Source organism: Telmatherina bonti, assembly GCF_933228915.1.
Source record: "Telmatherina bonti genome assembly, chromosome: 9".
Taxonomy (NCBI): Eukaryota; Metazoa; Chordata; class Actinopteri; order Atheriniformes; family Telmatherinidae; genus Telmatherina; species Telmatherina bonti.
Genome location: NC_136627.1, coordinates 27446575 through 27467124, shown reverse-complemented (window position 1 = coordinate 27467124; position 20550 = coordinate 27446575).

The window sequence follows — 20550 nt, the reverse complement described above, 5'->3', positions numbered from 1 at the left end:
TCCCCAATGCCAATGCACCACCATCAGCAGATACACAGCTTCAACTAGTGTTACAAAGGATACTTTCAGTATCACAAAGGCAGACACAGACACCAGCAATCTTCAGGGAATAAAGCTCGGTGATCTTTGCATTAATTTTTTACAGCAATAACAGTTTTTCTCTGCTGTTTAAGCGGCCAAGAAATGTACAATTCCTTCCAGATTTCTTTGACATAGTTAAGAATCTTACATGTGCACAGAAATGCCACCTCGGCAATGGCAGAGGGTCTGCTTCTCAGGCTTGCTCAGATTAGTCTATACTTTATAATAAAGTATATTAAAATATAATTGCCGCTTTAATTTTAATAATGCTTCATAGCGAACCAAGATAGCACAGAGAGACAATGTAATAGCAAATGCAACAGATGGTGACAACCACTTTGACTTCAGATAAATATGGACAAGTTCAATAAAACAGCATCAGGCAAATGTTTGGACACACCTATCCATTCATTTTGAATGAGTAAGTATGTCCAACCGTTTGGTGGTACTGTGCATACATTCACTTAATATATATCAACTCTCAATGTTAACATGTTAAGAAATACAATAGTAATTTGTGGGTGTATTTTGTTAAGGATGACATCAATGGCAAAGTTTGCTATAATTAGATTCCTGATATATGTTCCATATCGGCTCATTGTGAAAACATAACTACAGATTTGTTTGTCAGCCTCTACGTGGATCAGGAAGAGGAAATTTCCCTCTACTCTTTGAATCTCTTGTTATCACCAGAGAACATTCAGCCAAGAAAATCACATGCCAGCCAAGAACAAAACTCACACCACCAGCATAATGTGCAACAGAAGGCACCCCGTATAGTAGTGATCCAGGAACCTGATAACACTGTAAGTCTACTGTAATCTTTCCACAAACTGGGGATCTCAGCAGTACTACTGCTTTCTTCACTGACGTTTTGTGTGTCTGGACCAGTCGCAGTGAGGAGGACGAAGAGTGACAGCCTTGTAGATTATTGCAACCCAAACTTTATTTTCATGACATTCAGACAGTTTAAATGGAACATTAGACCAGACTCTTGAAGTTAGGAGTGGTATCGAGCTTTTTTTGTTTAGTTTTTTTCACTATTTCAAGATTTTGTTCAGTCATATTAAAATCCTATTAATTGTTTTTAGACTTTCTGGAATTATTGTTTTAGTGTATTTTTAATATTTTTTTTTTTATATTTAAACTTGTATCATTGCTATATGTAAGTACTTTTCTATGTTTTTAACAGGTTTTTACAACACAAGTATGTAGATTATTAGAAATTCTCATTTTAAACAATTATAAAAGAGGAATACACCTTAAAGTACCTGTGCTTACTGTATGTGCACCTGACCTTTGTTTTTCTGCAGGTTTCAGGACATAAATCCCAATGGTGTTGAAACTGGCTTCTTATTTGACATTTCCTCTTTAGGGTGGTAAAGGGAGGATTGGTCTTCACTTCACGTACGCCTACTACCCTAACCTGTGCGTGTGCTGTACAAAAATCAGAAGAACACCAGAGAAACCCAAACAAACCAGGTAGCCAAAAGCTAAATCTTTAAGAATGGTGTCAATGGAAATATGGAAAAAATACTTTTTCGTCCAGATAATCCTGTAATATTAAGACCCAAAACCAAGATATAAAGATATGTTAAAGTCCTAACATTAAAAGACAAAGTCCATAAATAATTACATTGTCTAAAGAACACAAACCAAAAACACAGAGGAAGCAGACGAGAAGGCATCATGTCTCAAGCTACAAAGACAGACAGACTGAAAGCACGTAGGAAAGCTAACTGCGTTGCACAAGAAAGGAATGAACCAAAAGCCAAAGTCATGACTATTTATGTTTTTTTCACGAGGTAACACCATTTTCAGCCCACACATACAACAAATAACCTGTGGATTTAGAAGGGTTATCTTCTTAATTTGACACAACACATCAAATTCTGGCCAATTTCTACTTTATAGCATATCTGAGGAACATTGACAATACAGTTATTATTTGTGTTTGGTGTGAGGAAAAAAGAGTTCTTTTAAATGAGCCATTTCTAGCTCCAGATAATACAAATAGAATTTACTGCTGTGTAGTCTATACAAGACAAAGTGAACACAAACTCCTAATATAACCTGTATGGTTTTCTGTTACTAGTTTGTTTCACTCGTAACATGTAACATGGGAAGGAAAAGTTTATTCCGACTTGCAAATTCGCTGCAAAGCCTCAAAATTCCACACACAGATGATTAACAGTGAATGCAACTTGGCAGCTATACACACTACAGGACAACTTAAGTCTTTCAAGAACCCATGCTATAGGCTCAGATTGCTCAGTTGTTTCTCCAACTAACTAAACAATCCAGAAACAATACAAGAACTGCTTGAATTGCTGCATGAATGAGCATTGGTCAGTCCATTTTAGAGGTTTTAAATAAGTCAGCAGTTTAATCAGTGTTGCAGCAAACCTATTTAGAGTAAACCAAAAATAACCTTCATCATCTGCTGTCTGCTCAAATACTTTTCAGACAATACTTTTGTCACAGCTTTAAATCACAAAAGATCACATCCTTATGAAAAGACCAAAGAGCAAGTGTAAACTAAATGCATGAATTTATTCATCTTATTTAGGCGTTGTCACTTGTGTTTTTGTGATGATGTGGATTTAATTGTAACTGGAAGGAACATCGTTATTACAAATGCAATAAGGAGTAATTCTCCTTAAAGTTGTGGTTTGGTTAGCTGCTAATCCTCTGCAAATGTGGGATCGCATCTACGAACAACATCCTCACACACCACCCTGTAATTCTTTTGCTCCTTTTTTTCCCGTTCAACTCCTCATCACCTGCCTCACAATATCATCTCACTCTCACTTTTCATCCTTTTCTCTCCTTGTGCGTCTCCTTTATTACAACAAATCCTCATTCCTGGGAAGGTCTCAATAGAGTGGAATGAGATTAAGTCATGGACGGGTGTTGAGGGAAAACACTGACCTCTTCTCCTCCCTTTTGCTCCAACTTTCATTTTTCAGTCTCTCTTTCTTGGCTCTTTTCTTCCCTTAGCGCTCCTTTATTCTCACTCTCCCATGTACACCCTGTCTTCCAGATTGTAATAATAGAAATAATGATAATAATGGTGATGGGCCTGGTGACGGTGATGTAAAGAAACATAATATTAGAATAACAAACACGCTCTCAAACCAATGGCCATCGTTTGACCTCTGTGGATGTGAGCGTGTACCTTTGTGTGTGTGTGCACAGTCTCTGTGGAGCTTCTGAAAGTGTAAGAGTCAGATTTGTACATGTGTGTGTGTGTGTCAGAGATATCCAGCTGAAGGGAAAGAGAAGACAGAGAAAGACAGTAAGAGAGAGAGAGTTTGCTGGCATGCTGTATATACGGTCACTTCCTCTCCAGTTTAAACAGAGCAGGCTGTGCTGGCAAACTCCGCTCCCTACTCCAAATGGTTTGCATCATGTTTAAACCCCCCTGCCACCACCCCTCCCTTTTTCCTCCTCTCTTTTTCTCTCTTCCTTTCTCTATAAATCATCAAAATCTCAAAGTTTATGTGTTTGAAAAGAAAATACCCTCTGCTTTCTCCCTGTAGAAGGGCATAAGAAAAAGCTATAAAGTAGTTGTATGATCTCTTTCCACCTCAAAGCCCCCTCTCCTCCTCTTATCTGCCTTCATCTTTCAGCACTGAACCAGCCTTATGTCACCCCATGTCCTGATCGTCGTTCTCTCATATCAGGCGGGGTAAACTCCTCTCCTAAAGAACTGACATGGCTCTAATACAATACCACATGAGGCCTCAGGAGGCAGAAAAACGGATTTCTGCAGTATACCCCCACCCCATGTTTGTGAATAATGTTAATCCCATGTGGTAACTCACTAAACGCCTGGGTGGAACCCAAATGGACCAATTTTAAACTGATAAGAATTTGCATGTGTGGGATCACAAGCTTGTTAAAAAAATGCAGAAGAAAACGACAACAACACATTTACGACAGCTCTGCTCGCTTTAAAACGCTATGTATTGACAATCTCCTTACAAACAACCAATTGAATTTGAGCTTTATAATTGTAGGTTAATACTGAAGCTTTAGATTTGTTTAGTTTTTTTGTTTGTTTTCATATTTCCTGGTCTATTTCATTAGGCTATGTAGACCAATGTATCTTATTGAATCGCTCATCATTCCCCATCAGAACTGTTTGCAACATCAGGTGTCCATGTAAAAGCCTGTTTCACATCCTCCGTTATCCTCTGGCTGAGGAGATGCAAACCACCTGGATTCAGGAATTAACCCTTTAAAGCCCAACTTTAGAGCAGAAAAGTCCAATTTTTTTTTACAATAGGAATTTCTTTTCTGATGTGAAAAAAATTAACAATTTGGTATTTTTCTACCCTTTATCACCATGTGATTGGTCAAAATTATTGTAGTGTAGTCATCTGCTTGCTGGTGTTTACAAGGGGGCAGGAGACCAGTATCAAATGGTGTACAGCAGAGTTTTGAGTAAAGTTTCTACCATGTAAAGTGATAGCAATTGTCTCAGAAACTGTGTATCATATATGAAATGTTTGTTTTTACAGTGTCAAAAGATTTGTTATCATGAGGAGGTAGGGATAATTTCACCATTAGTGCTTCTAACTAAAACACAATCATTGCATCCTCATTGGCAAAAAAAAAATAAATAAATAAAATGACCTGGTGAAAGTCTGCACTTTCTGAGTGCATCAAGTTTTGTTTTACTCCATTTCCATGAACTTTAACATTTAATATGCTACCATTGCTTTTTAGAGAATGAAATGTAAATCTTGTTTGATTTGGAGTTTTTTTTTTTTTTTGTCTGTGTGTGTGTGTGTGTGTGTCTGTGATTTTTGTTTCTGCACATTGTGCAACATGGCCCTGGTGTAAACTTGCTGGGATCGCCTCTCCTGGGAAGATTGACAACTCTCTTATTACAATTTGACTCACTGTATAATTATAATTCTAAAATGTTTGGAAAGTGCCTCATAACCCTTTCCAGCTTGATGGGCAGATCATTGCTGATGTCTTTCTTGGCATTGCTTTAGCACACACTTTCACTTCACCAAAACTTTTGCTTTTACAGTCCAGAAGTTGCTGATACTCATTTAATAATTATGTGTATTTATTAGCACCAGTTGGATGCGGCTTTTTCTTTGAATTCAACTTCAATTTAGGATGGCGTATTTAACCATTTTTAGAGCTGAGAAGGACTATAATCTGTTTAGCTGACATTGACAAAAAGTATTCTTTCTTTTTATATGGCTGCATAAATTTCAAGACAGTTGACTAGCGATGTTTAAAGTCATAGCTTATACAAATGCGAGACATGCTTTCTAACCTATTTAGAGGAAAGGATTATGGGTATTAAACTAATGCACACAAACTTGTGAACACGCCAAAGAGCTAGCAGAGTGAAGCCCACAGTGATACAGCAAGTTGATTATCCGTTGGTTAAAATGCAGACTGACGATGTTGCTGACAACGTGGGGAAAAAAGCATTAAAACATAAAAAATAAAGCTAAATGATTTCTGACAATAGCTTCAATAAGTCTTTTCTAAAGAACGTTCGGAGTGTCTGCAAAAACCAGAAACAGTAAAGTCACAAAGAAAGCTGAATTCATATCAGGTTCTTCCACATCTTTTAACACCGCACCCATGTGGCACAAGGATGCTGCTGCAGTAGATAAACATCTGCAAACCTGTATGTACTAACAGCAAAGCAAACATACAACTGTGCAGCAACCCAGGATCATCATTCTTCAAAGCAGTTTTTTAGTCCTGGGGTTTATTAACTTGTCATGTCTTGTGATAATATTACATGCAATGAAAATGCTAAGCAGAGCTGTGTGAAAGCAACAAAAGGATACATATGGTCATATTCATCATAGCTGCAAGCTATACCTACAAAACACTGATATCCATTTCATGTGTTTGTTTAAAAAACAAAAGAGACAAACTTGCTCTCAGTGGGCGTCAACCCTCCTTCCTACACACACCTCACACTTCATGTCATAATTGTGTGTGTGTATTTTTGGGTTGCATTTTGCATTTACTAAGGCTAGAGGTGACTGATCCTTTAAGGAGGCTGGGCAGCTTGCAATGTAGGTTTCTGCAATACAGTCAATCTTTTATTAACAATGAAACAGAAACCACTATATGAGGTCCGGACACCATTCATGTAGCCTCTAATGTTGTGTGTCAGAAATATAGGTTCGTTGCTTGTTTTTATTCTCTAAACTTGTTGGGTGATAGAAAAATATGACTAATATAACTCCCCCATGTAGCTCTTTGTATGAGGTTTCTCGAAATCAACTATGGATAAAGGATTGCTAAATATGTTATTTTTTGTTATTAGTTGAGTTGGGTTTGTCGGATCAAAAACACTGTCAAGCAAAAATTACTGGAAAAGCTATTAAATCATCTGCAAACAGCATCTAAGATGTTGAGATATGCTTGCATCTATTGTTAGTGTATCTGACTGTTCTACACAATATCTCTTGCCTGGTGTACCATTTTCTGTCCTTACTGTTTAACATCAGTTTTCATAATCTATGTGTGTTGGGTGGTGATGGCAAAGTGACAATTATAATGCAACGAATATAAACTTGTTCTACAGTAGCTAAATGTGAACTTAAATATAAACTGAGACAAAAACAAGAAAGAAACCTACAATACTGTTTTTTCTGGGACTTGGCAGAAAAGCAGGGTGTTCAGAATCATGCAGTTTTTCTTGGTTTGAATGAATTACAACTGTCATCTTACTTTTTTTCTATTAAACTAACAACCATGATTAATTTTTGGTTTTGCATACTTAACTATGACCAAAAGGGAACATGACACATTATGAGTACCTTTCAACATCAATAATTCTCACAGCATTCTCCACTAAGGCCAATAATACAGTTTTAACAAAAATTATCTTGCTTCACACCAGAATTTAATGGGGTCTTGTGCATAACTTAAAGCAGGTATAGTTCTGACCTCAATCCTTTGTCTGGCACTTCCTGAAATACTTGGAAATTTAACATTCAAACCATAGAAAAGACTGTTGTTATGATATTGGAAAGTATCATAAGACTTAGATACTTTTCCACTGGTCAGCAATGATCAGACAGTCCCCTGCATCTCTAAGTGTGAGCACTGACAGAAGTAGAAATTAAACAAGTCTCTGGAATGTAAAACTAGATTAAGCACACATTAAAAAAAAAAAAAAAAAAGCTTTTGCCGTTCTATTTGCCGAAATAATCAAAGGTTCCTCAGTCAAACAAAGATTTTGATTTTCTATTTATGGTCCCTTCTCAAAATTCATATTTCTTAGCTTGATTTAATTTAAGCCGAATGATTTTTATGGTGTTTTTGGTTTTGTGTGCCCTCTTATGAATAATAACTGTAGACATTTGTGCTGTTGAGCTGGCACTGACTTCACCATTAAGCTTGGCTGTTCTTGTACAGACCCCGCACTGTCTTTAGTCATAAAGGAAATCTCTCCAAAGCCTGAGGAGACTCTGTAAATCAGCCAAGATATTTAGAATATTGTTCCAGTCTGCTGGCTGGCACACAGACACATAATAGCACAGACACACACTCATTTGGAAAGATATATTCATCGAATGAAAGCACATCAACAGAAAGTTCTCTATATGGGTGGGCACACATTACTTTCAGCTGCAGTGGTGGAGCTGATAAAACAGGCACTTAATTCTCAAGATGAAGGGAGTGAGGGGCAATGTAGGGACAACAGTCATTATACTAGTAGACTCATACACACACACACACACACACACACACACGCACACGCACACACACATATACTTGCCTTGGGCTTTTTACCCTGTCTGAGCAAATCATATTTCAACATCTCACCTTGAGATAAAAATGTTTATCAAAGGCTTTAAGTGTTTCTACCAAAGCCAGGTTTGTTCTTCAACCTTACTGTAAGACAATTTCTGCAGCCTCACACAAACTTGAGGCAATTTGGATGACATCCATCCACCAAAAAAGAAGGGGGAAAAAAGGGAAAAAATATTTATTAATGTGGAATTCACTCACCAATAAATTAGAAGGGGATTTACAATTGTGACTTATTATAGTGGCAAACAGAGGACGAACAAGCCTTCATTTCCATTTCAAATAAGCTGCATTCCCCTGCAGCTGCATCTCCACTGACTGAACATGTCCCTTATGCAATAAAAATGGACTTGGATCAAAACAAATTTTTCAAATAAAACCATCCAAGACAGGAATTCTTTATCCTTCAGTAGCTGAGGCCCAATGAAACCACAGACCAAAGATTGCAATCAAGTGTGAGAATTAAAAGATTTGTGGGGTGTGTTAGCATGCACTTTATAGGTACAAAGATGGATGTACTACAGGAATCTGAATTTAAAAAAAAGAAAAATATAAGTTGTGAAGTAAATGAAAAGTAACTTTTAGTGAATAACAATAAATAATAAAATTTACACTTAATGCAGGTACGCATCTGGAGTGAGAAATGTATTCATTATACTGTCTTTATTTTGTTTAGGGTCACAGCAGTCTGAAACCTATTCCAGTCTATTTCCGGATTAATACAGAAACAGTCAGACAACTTATTATAGTGGCAAACAAAATAGTGGCAAACATACGCTCACTCATCCTCTTTAAAGTCTTTATGAAGCAAATTCAGAGACCTAACGTGGAAAGTTGTGTTAGATTTATGTTTGTATTTTCACGTTTATATACAATGTTAGTTTTTAAACATGTAACAATACGCAGAAAAGAGATTTACTAAACTTACTTGAGTATTATCATTATTATTATTATTATTACACATTGTTGGACATGATGGGCGATTCTGCACATTCGCTACACAGCATAGAGATGAAACAGTGGCGTAGGTTCAGTCAGTCTTCTTCAAGTCTGGTGATATTAATAAAGACAGGTCATTCCAGCTAATTGCAATTTCCAATTTCACTTTAGTAAAACTCTGACATGTCTATTTTTCCTTGTCAAATTACTTCTCAGTTAGTTGTGCATGTGTACATGTTTAATAATCTGTTATTTAACCCTGACTCTGATCCAGAGACTGTATGCTGACCCTCAGTCCAGCATTTCAGGCCTTCTTTCAAGCTTGTATGATATTAAAACCCTGAAAGTGACTTTAGTAAAGGTGAACTTTAACAAAAAAAAGAAAGTCTTGATTTTTTTTTTTTTTTTTTTTTTTTAATACTAGGTATTTTGAGTGTTGTTTTTAAATTAATCCTCTTGTCTTGTTGAAATAATGACAAAACTTTTACTGAACCAAAAACATCATTGGAAAGGTCAGTAGGACCACAATAAATAACTATAAAAAACTGACTTTTGAACTTTGACCATGACGGTGCGTATTTGAAGGCTAATAATTTAACAACAAGAAGCGGGTAAAGACATGGGACAAACTGTAAAAGACAGCTCTTGACCTGAGCTCTCATGTGTGTTATACCCACCAAGGTGCTGTCATACATGGATAAAATGCATTTCTCCTATTATCATCTGATCCCACAGTTGCATTCACGATTCCTTTAATATCCAATGTGTTTAAAAATCTATATTCGCAACTTTGAATTCAATGCAAAGTGCTGTCATTACGTAAAACAACCCCTTTTACTATTGCCTTTTCTGTTTCAGAAAAAGCTTGAAATATAGTTACAAAACTAAAGCATAATAAAACTGTTGGATCAATCTTTAACTAAAGCAAAGTGTTTGTCTTGTGTTTCATACCAACTGCATCTACTTTCATAAAACATGTTGCTATTGATTTGAATAAATATGCTTCTGTTAGGATAATATCCCGACGAACATCAAAAAGTGAGAAGCAATTTGAAGTACAAAAAGAAAGTCTGCAGACATTTCTGTGTATTCTCCCACATCTCCAGTGTCTTTTCATTCCAAAGGCTTCCCAAAAATGAAGAGCTACAGAAAAGTGGGAAATTAGTCTGCAAAGAGAGAGATTTACCAACAGTAATTCTTCTCTGATATGCAGCCATTACTTCAGACAGATGATTTGAATCGGACAGGACAGATCTTTAAATTTAAAAATGGAGGAATTCCATCTGTCTTCAGCTCTCCAGCTCAACCCTGAATATATAGACATACCCTGCCTCTTGCCCAATGACTGCTGGGAAAGGCTCCAATATCCCACAACCATTAGACTAAGTGGTTAAGACAATGTTTAGTTTCCTACATTATTGTAAATTATACAAATATTAGAAGGGAATTGATAGTGGGAGAATTCAATGACATTCAATGTCATTATTGACATTATTCAATGTCAATAATGACATTATTCAATGACATTATTGAAACAACCCCAAAAGTTGGTGGCCAACAAAAAAAAATAAAAAATTGTTTGATGATCTTACATGATCTTTTATCATGAAGATATTAAAACCTTTTTTTTTCATTACAAAACAAATCTAGTGCCTTTGTTTTGTTGTTTCAAAACCAAAAAAGTCATACAGACACATTGATAAAGTCAACCATTGGCTCAAGACTGCCCTGACATCTGTGATCCCAGCATGTAATTTAAAACACAAACACATAAATAAGTGTTAAGACCTTGTGGTTATTTTAAGTATTTCTGTGAGATCAGGTTTGAATTACCTAGATTTAGTCCATGTGGGACAGTTAAACACCACCCAAATTTTAACGTCCGTTTCAGGTCTAAATGTGGTCCGTTAGGGGGATCAAACGATAGCTCAAATTTCAATGTCTTTTATCGGGCTAAATTTGGTAGGTGTTACACATCTAAACAAAGGCCTTATTTCGGTATCTTTTTTTTGGACTAAATTTAGTCCATGTCAGACTTTTAAACATGGCACAAATATCACTGGGTTTTTTTTTGTTTTTTTTTTGTTTTTTTTGTTTGGGCTGAATTTGGATCCGATTTAGCCATAAAAACGTCTGTGGCCATCTGGTGTTTCAAGGGCTGACTGTTCTTGCCTCCTTTTGTCTTGACAACATTGGTAGTGAACATGCTGATGCTGTTGGACAAATTTAGCTGACTGACTTTTACTCACACATACAAGTTAATGGAATGTGGCAAAAACAAGGAACTATGACTACTATAATAAAGTATTCTGTGCAAGCGACTTAAAAATGGTACAAAGTAAATGTTAAAACAAACCCCCTGAGTATCCTCCATTAGAGTCATAACAAACTGAATCAGTGCCTTCTTTACATATCATTTGTGGTTTAACTGTGGTTACAGTCTCCTTAAAAAAATTATACCCTTTCTGCAATTGAGTCAATTGACAGTGCCTTAATTAGCTAAATTAAATAGGAGTTTGTGCTCACTTCACTCATGACTTCTAAGTGGTAATTAAAGATGATGTGTGCAGAAACCACAAGCATGAGCCTACAGCAAAGCTGGCTAAAAATAATAGTAGCAAGTGCTATTATTTTACAGTGTGAGATTCCAGGGTTTGTTGTTTTTTTGTCCATATAAAATACTGCAGTGATGACCAGGTCAAAGGGTTAGTCAGCATCTTTAGCATGCAAACACACACATTTCATTACCTCTCATTTGGAATATTTTCCTTGAAGGTTTTCCCTGAGTGACTCAGACCAATAGGCCATCAATAGCATCAGTGTTTGTATCCAAAGTTAGGCACTCGGTCGGGGTTAACAAGCTTTCAGTCAGCACCAAGTCACCCCCCCTTGAGGTAATAGAAAGCAGCTGACCTGAAACCTCACAGGACTGCAGGTTACAGCCCTGTGCTCTGACTAATGACCCCTTGTTTTTATAGAAAGCTGAGTGGCTGGGTGTTACATGTGGCCTCAATAGAACACCCACTACCCACACATATACTGTCAGATGAAAGGAATCTCACCTCAGTTCAACAGCAAGTGCTATCAGCAACCTGGGGTGTCATTTTGAAAAAGTCATTGTCATTTTAGATGCAGCATCCTGTGCTTTGTTCAGATGTCAGTCTTGTCAGAAAGGTAAAATCAACTCATATAAGTTTGTTTTTGTCTCTCATGTGTTTTGTTTTACATTTTCTGTATGCAGCATTTACCACAAGAGAAGGTATTGTCAGTCATCAGTTCTTCACGTGTTTATATTTTACACTTCAGTTTAAGTATTACTACAGTCAAACTTAGCATTACTTTTGATTACTTTAGTAATTTTTATATCATCTTAGTCTTTTATATTTAAATGAAAAATATCAGCACTAAAATGACATCACAGAGTGGTCATAGCAGACATCCCATTCATATGGCCATGCTTCAGTATGACCAGTATAAACATTAAGTATTCCTGAGTGTGTGTCCTGTTAGGTTGAAGATAGATCAGAGACACACTCCTTCAACCCTTGTCTGTGGCTACAGGTGCTTCACATTACAGCTCGTAAAACTCAGCAAGAGGGGAAAAATTACAGGCACAATTTGTTAGAGAGGAAGGGGGACACAGGAGTGGTGCTGTGTATGGATACAGTATCGACATACGTGACTATGTTGTGTCTGCTGAACACTTCAGCATTCCAATCCTGTGCCAGGAAGGACCATATTGTTTTTGAATTGAACTCAAGTGTCATTTTCATAGGAATGATTTAGTGCCTTGTGTATCTGTTTGCATGCATGTGTGTGTGTGTGTGAGTCACAAACCAATTGGCACGCTCCTCAGCTGATGGTGTGTATGCCACACATATGGGGAGGGAGATTACAGGGTCGCGGGGCCATGAGGTCACTGGGAGTGCACTTTGGAGAGAGGAAACAGGCCTAATCTGAGAAAGGCTGGCAGCTTCCTGCTCTTTGCGGAGGGTACACAGAGGACACTGTCTTAGCTCTGGATACCCAACAAGTGAGTTTACAGTGTAATTCAATCAGGATTAGTCCACTCACTCATGCCCTTTAATAATAGTGAAAGGGAAGACATTAAAGTGTTTGTGTCTGTGTGTCTTTCCTGAGCCTAATTTTGCATCCAGACATGATTCTTTCTAGAAACACCCATCCAGCCAAATCCATTTTATAGCTCATACAAAATATTTCTGCTTATTCTCAGGATTTATTCTTTATTCAGGATCTGCATGTGTGATTCCCAGTTAATGCTACCTGACTATTTATGTCTCAGTAAAACAAGCAGATGTGTTCAATAGCTGCAGAGATCACACACTGGATTAAAACTAATACTGAACCCTGCAAACAGGCAAATGTGAGCTGCAATCCACACACAAGTGTTTTGTTGAAAGTCACACTTTCTTAAGTTTATTATTAAACACTTTTGGACCAGCTTTCACTTCACTCTTGGTGACATTGTGGGACAGGCCCTTTCAGACAGAGGACATATTTTATTTTAATGCACCCATGACACGTTTCCTATATATAGAACAGTCCATTAGAGATTACAGTAATCAACTCCTAACCTGTGTTACTGGAGCGGAACAAAAAAAGAAAATACAAAATGCAAAATAGTTTTTTTTAAATAGTCAGATCACTCTGACACTTGTAGAGAAATGAAGTTTGGGTGAAGTTTTAATGTTTTTTGGCTCTGGTGGTTGTTGTAGCTTGATCTAAAATAATTTTTAAAAAATCACAATAATAAATTATTTGCACTTATTATCACAGACTACCTGCATCCAATATTGGGACCATAATTCAATTGCAAAATATTAGAAGGAAAAAGGTACCAAGTTATGAACAAACACAATTTTTTCTGAAAGTTTTGATTGATTTTGCAATTATATTCTGGTAAATGCTTTTGGTATTTGTGGAGTGACAATCTGACTTTGTGAAAGCCCTATTTGCAAAAGGAATAAAAGAATGGGATGGGATGTGTGTGCATGTGTGTGTGTGTGCATGTGTATTTTTGTGTGGTTTGAGGACAGGCAGGATGTGAACCACAGTTTGAGGCTAAAGGGTCATGGTTGGGTTGAAGGGCTTGAAGTCAGGGTGAGAGGTTCAATCCGGAGAGATAGCTTCTTAGTCTGCATCAGGATGTGGAAGAAAACTTACAGTTTTAAACAGATGCTTTAACAAGTTGTGTACAGGAACGCAAAAGAATCCAGACGAGACAGAAAGATTATCAGACTGTTGAAGCAGAACACATACAGAAGCTTTATGTATTATTCAGTTCATATTGTAGCTTTAAATCATGTCCTGCCTTTGCTTTTGGGTATCATGGTTGTAAATACCAGCGTTGTGCAATTTCAGGGCTTTATGGATGAAATTTAGAGAGGCTAAAAGCTCTACAAGGCCAGAAGGGCTCCAGCTCACAAGTTTCCAAAACTGACTGCAACCCAGTCAGCAGTTGGTAAATGAAGCCCAGTGACTGATTTTTTTTTTTTAATGCACTGAAAAATACAGCTGGGGGTAAGTAGCTGGATGCAAAAGTATCAAAATAAGGAGGCAAACCGTTTGTTTTATTTCTTGCTTTAACCTAATCAGAATTAATACAGCAAATTTTACAGAACCCAGTTAGCTCGACTAGTTAGCCAAGCTTTATTAGCTTAATTCTGCCATCCTTCTCTGAAAGAGGAATAGCAAGGACCAAATCATTTTCAATTTCCATAACAACAGAATTAAAGGCTCTTTCAGTTGTAAAGAAATATCTTTATTGGCAGTTTGGAGAACTTAACCTCCAGTCAAGCACCTGCTGTAAAGGACTTAGGCTTGTTGCATACTACAGGAGAAGTGAGAACTTTGTTCTTGCTCTTTAGGCTGCAGGGCTGCTTTAGTCCGGTCAATTCATTCTCTATGAAAAGTTTTGTCTGTAACATAGTGGAGATGGGGAAGGGAGGGGGAACAAGCCACAAGATGTCCACATTCACGTCTGCGTAAAAAAATGACATCAAAACAAGAAAAAAGGTCTTGCTTTTCTTGTAGTATGTAACAGGCTGTAATACCCAGGCCGAGTGCAGCTAGCCAGCATTAGCTTCAAGCTGCTACTACTGGCTAGCAGGACTGACAGGGAGATATGTTCAGGCTAGATGTCCAAATGTCTCTGGAGAAAAGACGGAGGTGTATTTCTTTACTCAAGGTGGGCTGTTTGGGTTTTTTTTTTTCTTTTGTTTAGTTTTGATGGGGGTTTTTTTTTCCAGTTAGCAGGAATTCTTAAGTAAGAAAATGTGATTGACATAAGATTTTAGTATTTTAACTGAAAATTTTGCATTAATTTGTTTTTTTGTTTTCTTGTTTTTCCCCTTTCTACCACAACATCTATTTTCTTCTCTATATGCTTATAGACAGCATTTTTTTTTTTTTTAAATGGACCAAGCCACTATTTAGTAATTGATAGGTTTTTCAGTTGCCAGTAGGTTTTTACTAGTTTTTACCTTGTTTAAGGACACATTTACACTGCTGCTGTTTGGTCCACTTTATATGGATTGTGCTCCCCTTCCAAGGATGTTATAATTCATTTAGCACTGCAGCACAGTGGTCAGCACTACGGCCTCGCAGCAAGAAGGTTGCTGGTTTGAGCCTCAGCCTGATGGGGAGGTTTGAACAGTGGCCTTTCTGTGTGGAGTTTGCATGTTCTCTCCTTGAATGTCTGGCTTCCTCCCACACACAAGACATGCATATTAGGTTAATTGCTATGGTTAATTCATCACATGTACCATTCTTTGGATAAAAGTGTCTGCCAAATGACAACAGAGTGGAAGTTTCGTGCAGTGTGAAGACCAAATGCAGAACAAAACATTTGCCATCAGCATACTTGGTTTTTGCATCCATATGTTATGTGTATTGAATCTAAGTGAGAACCTCAGAATAAAATACATGTACACTGGACAAATTAATTTCACAGATGTACTCAATGACCAATCTACTCATTCAAAATGAATGGGTAGATGTTAACAAATTTTGACTGGTACTGCAACTGAGCATTAAAATATGGGCTTATGAGGTTTTGCTGCTTTCATGAATCACTATTATTCATTATAAGGATTCATGCATAAATTGCAGTTTTTGACTGTTCTGTTCTTTTCTATAAGTTGTTCTGTATGTATTATTATTGTATAGGAATCTTTTTAATTTTACTAAAACTCTTAAATACTCCTGTTGTAAATAAGGGCTAAATAATTACCTCCTATATCATCTTTGAAATAACTAAAGCAAGAGACAAAATCAACTAAACTGTTGTATTTTTTTTTACCAATTATAGAATTTAATCATGGAAAGATTACAAAAAGCTGTACAAATGACTCATATTGCTCAACTTTGAAATAACGTAAAAGCCTAAATTTGATAGAAATAGAAACTTTCTGTTGCTTGATAAATCTCTTTTCTGTGTAATGGAGTGTTTTATCTCTTGAAGTCATCCAGCCCACTGATCATGTGAACTCTTGAGCATTTTTGGTGTCAGTGAAGATTTTCAGAGCGGAAATAACACAGCTCATAATCTTCTGTCGTACTGTCATGCCTCTGCCATGTTGTGCAATGTCTTATCTGCTAACCGTAAAAACCATTTGTCAGATCTTAATATTAACCTCATGACAATTTTTTTCTGTCACTATTAGGTGTGTATGTGGTTGACATTTTTCTGCTTTTAAACACCCAATTCCAAACTTGAGTCATTTTTGTTCTTTTGCAAATATTCACCAATTGCAAAGATGCAAGTTTAACAAAATCGCTGCAAAAATTTTATATTTCCTCTCAATTGTCCACTAAAACTGATCCAAACTGTGAGGTTGGCTGTGAAATTTAGTAAAAATCTTTTTAAGTGCTGTGCTCTCAACCTATGTACAGTAGAGAAGTCCTAATGTTTAATAACCCACTCTTACTTGTTTTTCTTTTTTTTTTCTTTTTTTTTGCCTGTGCAGCTGGTTTTGAGCTTTAGTGGTATAAAGTGCAGTTCAAGTTCTCTGCAGATGATTACTGGGCCTACATAAAAGCATGTTGAATGAGGAAATGGGTACCAAATTACCATTATGTGATCTGGGTGGATTACCATAGCAGCTCATTTCATATAAAACTGAACTAATCAAACTTGAGAGTTTTGCAGTCTTCGCTTGGGTTCACAGCCATGTCTGACAACATCAAACGCTGCACAGTGGTAGAATGGCCCAGCCCCAAGCACAGAAAATGAACTCCAGCATTGAAAATCCCAGAAACAAACAACTGGTAGAAAATTTAATCTCTTTACAAATGAGTAACAACTTTAGCAGACTGCTGGGTGTGTTGGTCCCGTCACTTACAGTGATAAAAGTTGTAGCACACACTTCAGTGGAGCAGATCTTTGGATCATGTAATTACTGAATTAACACATAATGAAAGTAATTTGTTGTGATTAGAGAGGTTTTGTTGACTCCAAGTGCTTCTCTTGGCAGGAGGTCTCACAGGGAAAGGTGGGAAGTCAAAATGTGCAGGTGCACAATTAAAGCAGAGGAGACAAAACTGTTCACACCGCCCCACACACATTGCAAAAGGAGTTATGCCCTGCCCACGATGTTTCCTCTAGGACTTAACTCCAAGATTCATAGCCACGATAGAGTAGATACCTATGAAGCCAACAGAATTAATCCTCACGATTTGTTGATCATATGACTTGGTTGAACACTGTCAACATTAAATTTGGTGAACTTCACATCTGTACTAACGGATATTAATGTTAATATATGTGCTATTTGATTGGCTGTATTGAAATTTGAAATAATCAATCACCATGTCATTTAGAAGTGGCAGGAAGATGACTTTTGGGGTCTCCGATCATTGTTGTCCAAATTCCAAAATGTACACTGAGAGTGCAAATGCTTGCACTTTCTGATCCTTTCCTAATGCACTCGTCCTATCTCCTTGCCCCCCCTGGGATGAAGCCAGAGGAGGCATTTGGTGTGGCTGGGCAGAAGCACAGCTCAAGTGCTTCCTGCGGGGCCGGTGGACAGAAGAAGCCAACGCTGGCTCTCGGCCTTCATGGGTGGAAAGTATGTGTCGTAGGCTGTGCTCCCACCTCCCACCTCCCAGCCTGGGAACGGAAGCTGGGAGCCGCCAGGGAAAACAAGCAGACAATCAGGTAGGGCCTGAGCTTGGAGAGAGAAAGAGAGGATAGGAGGAGAGGCGGAGCGACTTGATGCGTCAGGGTCGTGAAAAACTTGACTGGAGCTCTAGGAAAAGCATACAGATGTAATGGGGTTTGGGATGGAGGTTTTGTTTATTTGTTTGTTCGAGCATTTCCTCATCCATCAAAGAAAGTGAAAGGATGTATGTGTTTTCAGAGGGAGCAGTGCTCTGAGCGTGTGCGCGTCTGCTTGTCACACACACATGTTCATCACTGAAACATAATCCGATATTAAAGTTCAGAGAGTGTTTTTACAGTGTGTGTGGGTTTGTGCGTCTTGTGATAAAATCAAGTATTTTGTGTGTGTGTGTGTGTGTGTGTGTGTCTGTGTGTGTGTGTGTGTCTGTGTGTGTGTGTGTGTGTGTGTGCATCCTTGTCCGTTGTGTGTTTGGTTAAGGACAGTGGCCAGCAGGGGACAGGGTGGGTTCAGGGCAAGGGAGAGGAAGATTATGGTGTTCAATTTCTTCAGGGGGGGTCCTGTCAGCCTGCACGTAACACAGTGTGTGTGCATGTGTGGGTGGGGGTCATGGACTATCTCTCTCATTCTCTTTCTCTCTCTCTCATTCACACACAATCATGCTTCTATCATTTCAAAGGATGTTACATTGACTGGATGTATTTCCTGGAGACTTGCTCTAACCATAACCACCACTTCTGTAATCCAAACCCCAAACTTAAACCTTCTGCTTTCAGCTCTAAAAACCCATGATTTACATCATGAGGACTGGATTTTTGTCCCCAAATGGGAGATGGGTCCCCACAGTGACAATGTTCACAGATTTATGTCCCTATGATATAAGTAAAATAACATCCACACATACAGCAAGTGATTCAAACAGAGCTGTGATGTGTTTTAACTAAATTAGCTGGGGGATAAATGAGGGAAATAATAATAATAATAATAATAATAATTATTATTATTATTATTATTATTATTATTATCATTATTATTATTATTATTATTATTATTATGATAATGGTGATAATAAAAAAATCACATAAATTATATCTAATATATAAAATGTGTAGTAATGAACACAAGTCATCATAGTCTCCATTTAAACTGAAATTTGCAGCCTAAAACATCTTTATTAATAGCTGCAGCTAATTTTTTTAAAGATTTGAATTTCTACCTGCAGCTGTGCAGTCCAGGTTATTTAATTTATCTGAATGTTGTTTTCATCCATTTTGATAGTGTCTTTGAAATGTCACAGCAATGCAAAAACCACAACATAAATACAAAAACCACAACACCACACATTTAGCCACAACATAAAAGCTGCAATGAAAGTTATGCAACTTTTTGATTCTGAATTTATAACATGCACAAAGTGGGTTAAAATGAAAGTTATGCCACAAGATTTAAGCAGTGATGGAAGTTACCTCTAACAAACGATATCTCCTTCTTTTCATGTCACAAATAACAACATTTACAATGGCCCATACTGAAATTACTACACAATATTTACCATTGATGTTTTACTCACTTTCCAAGATTTTTCCAAAAGTATCTGGCTTTTCAGCTTATATCTCATTATGTTTCCTAAAACCTTTCTAAAAATCCTTTTGTTGCTGTATTAAGAGTTTAAAGTTGTTATCTGAACTTATTTTTCTTTTACTGAAACACCCTTTTTAGTTGTGTTGTCATGTTTCATACAGTGTTGAGTTTTGCAGCTCAGGATCAGTCCACATATTCATGACCTTGGCTTTACCTGTGGGGATCATGCAAAATTCTAAAGAGCATTGCAGACTTCTGTGTTGTAATATGTAAAGCATGTAGATGTCTACAGGTCAAACACCAGCACAGAGGAAACAGCAGTGTGAGCTCCTCACCGCCCACCATTAGTAATTAGTTTAAAGAACCTGTCAGTTCCAATAACTCTCGCCTCTGAGTGTACACGTTAGACACAAAATGGAAATGAGATACAATTTCAATTTCAGGTTACAATAAACACTACAGTTATATGAAAAGGGCGAGGGACGCTGCAACTGCTCCTCTCTCTTTATGTCAGGAACTCACAGCCATTCCATTACTTTTAGGTGGACGAAAGAAGTTCAGCATGTTTTTATGGCCACGTTTTGCAATGAATCTGTCACTGACTTCCTCCTCGGGGAGGAGCTGTCCTAAGACACTAGTGAATGCGGTTTAAAATCTAACTCCAGTGAACTAACCCAAGCTCTGATTTTACAAAATAACAAAAAAATAAACAAAAAGCTTGTAGCAGCGATTTATGAGTCACACATTTTATAGCATTTTTGAAGTAGTGAAAAGTAAAGACAGACTCAGTTTCACATCCAGGTTCCCTTGTTCTGCACCTGTTGTTGTGAGCAGGTGTAATCAAATCAAGACTGAGATCATTTGTGCACATTAAAATGCAGAGTTGATGGATCTGTCTTGGGTTCATGCTTTGTGTATTATAACTGTTCTCATCATGAATGAATGACTTCTTTTGTTTTGTTTACTTTGTTCTTTATATAAACTGCAGAGAAAAAAG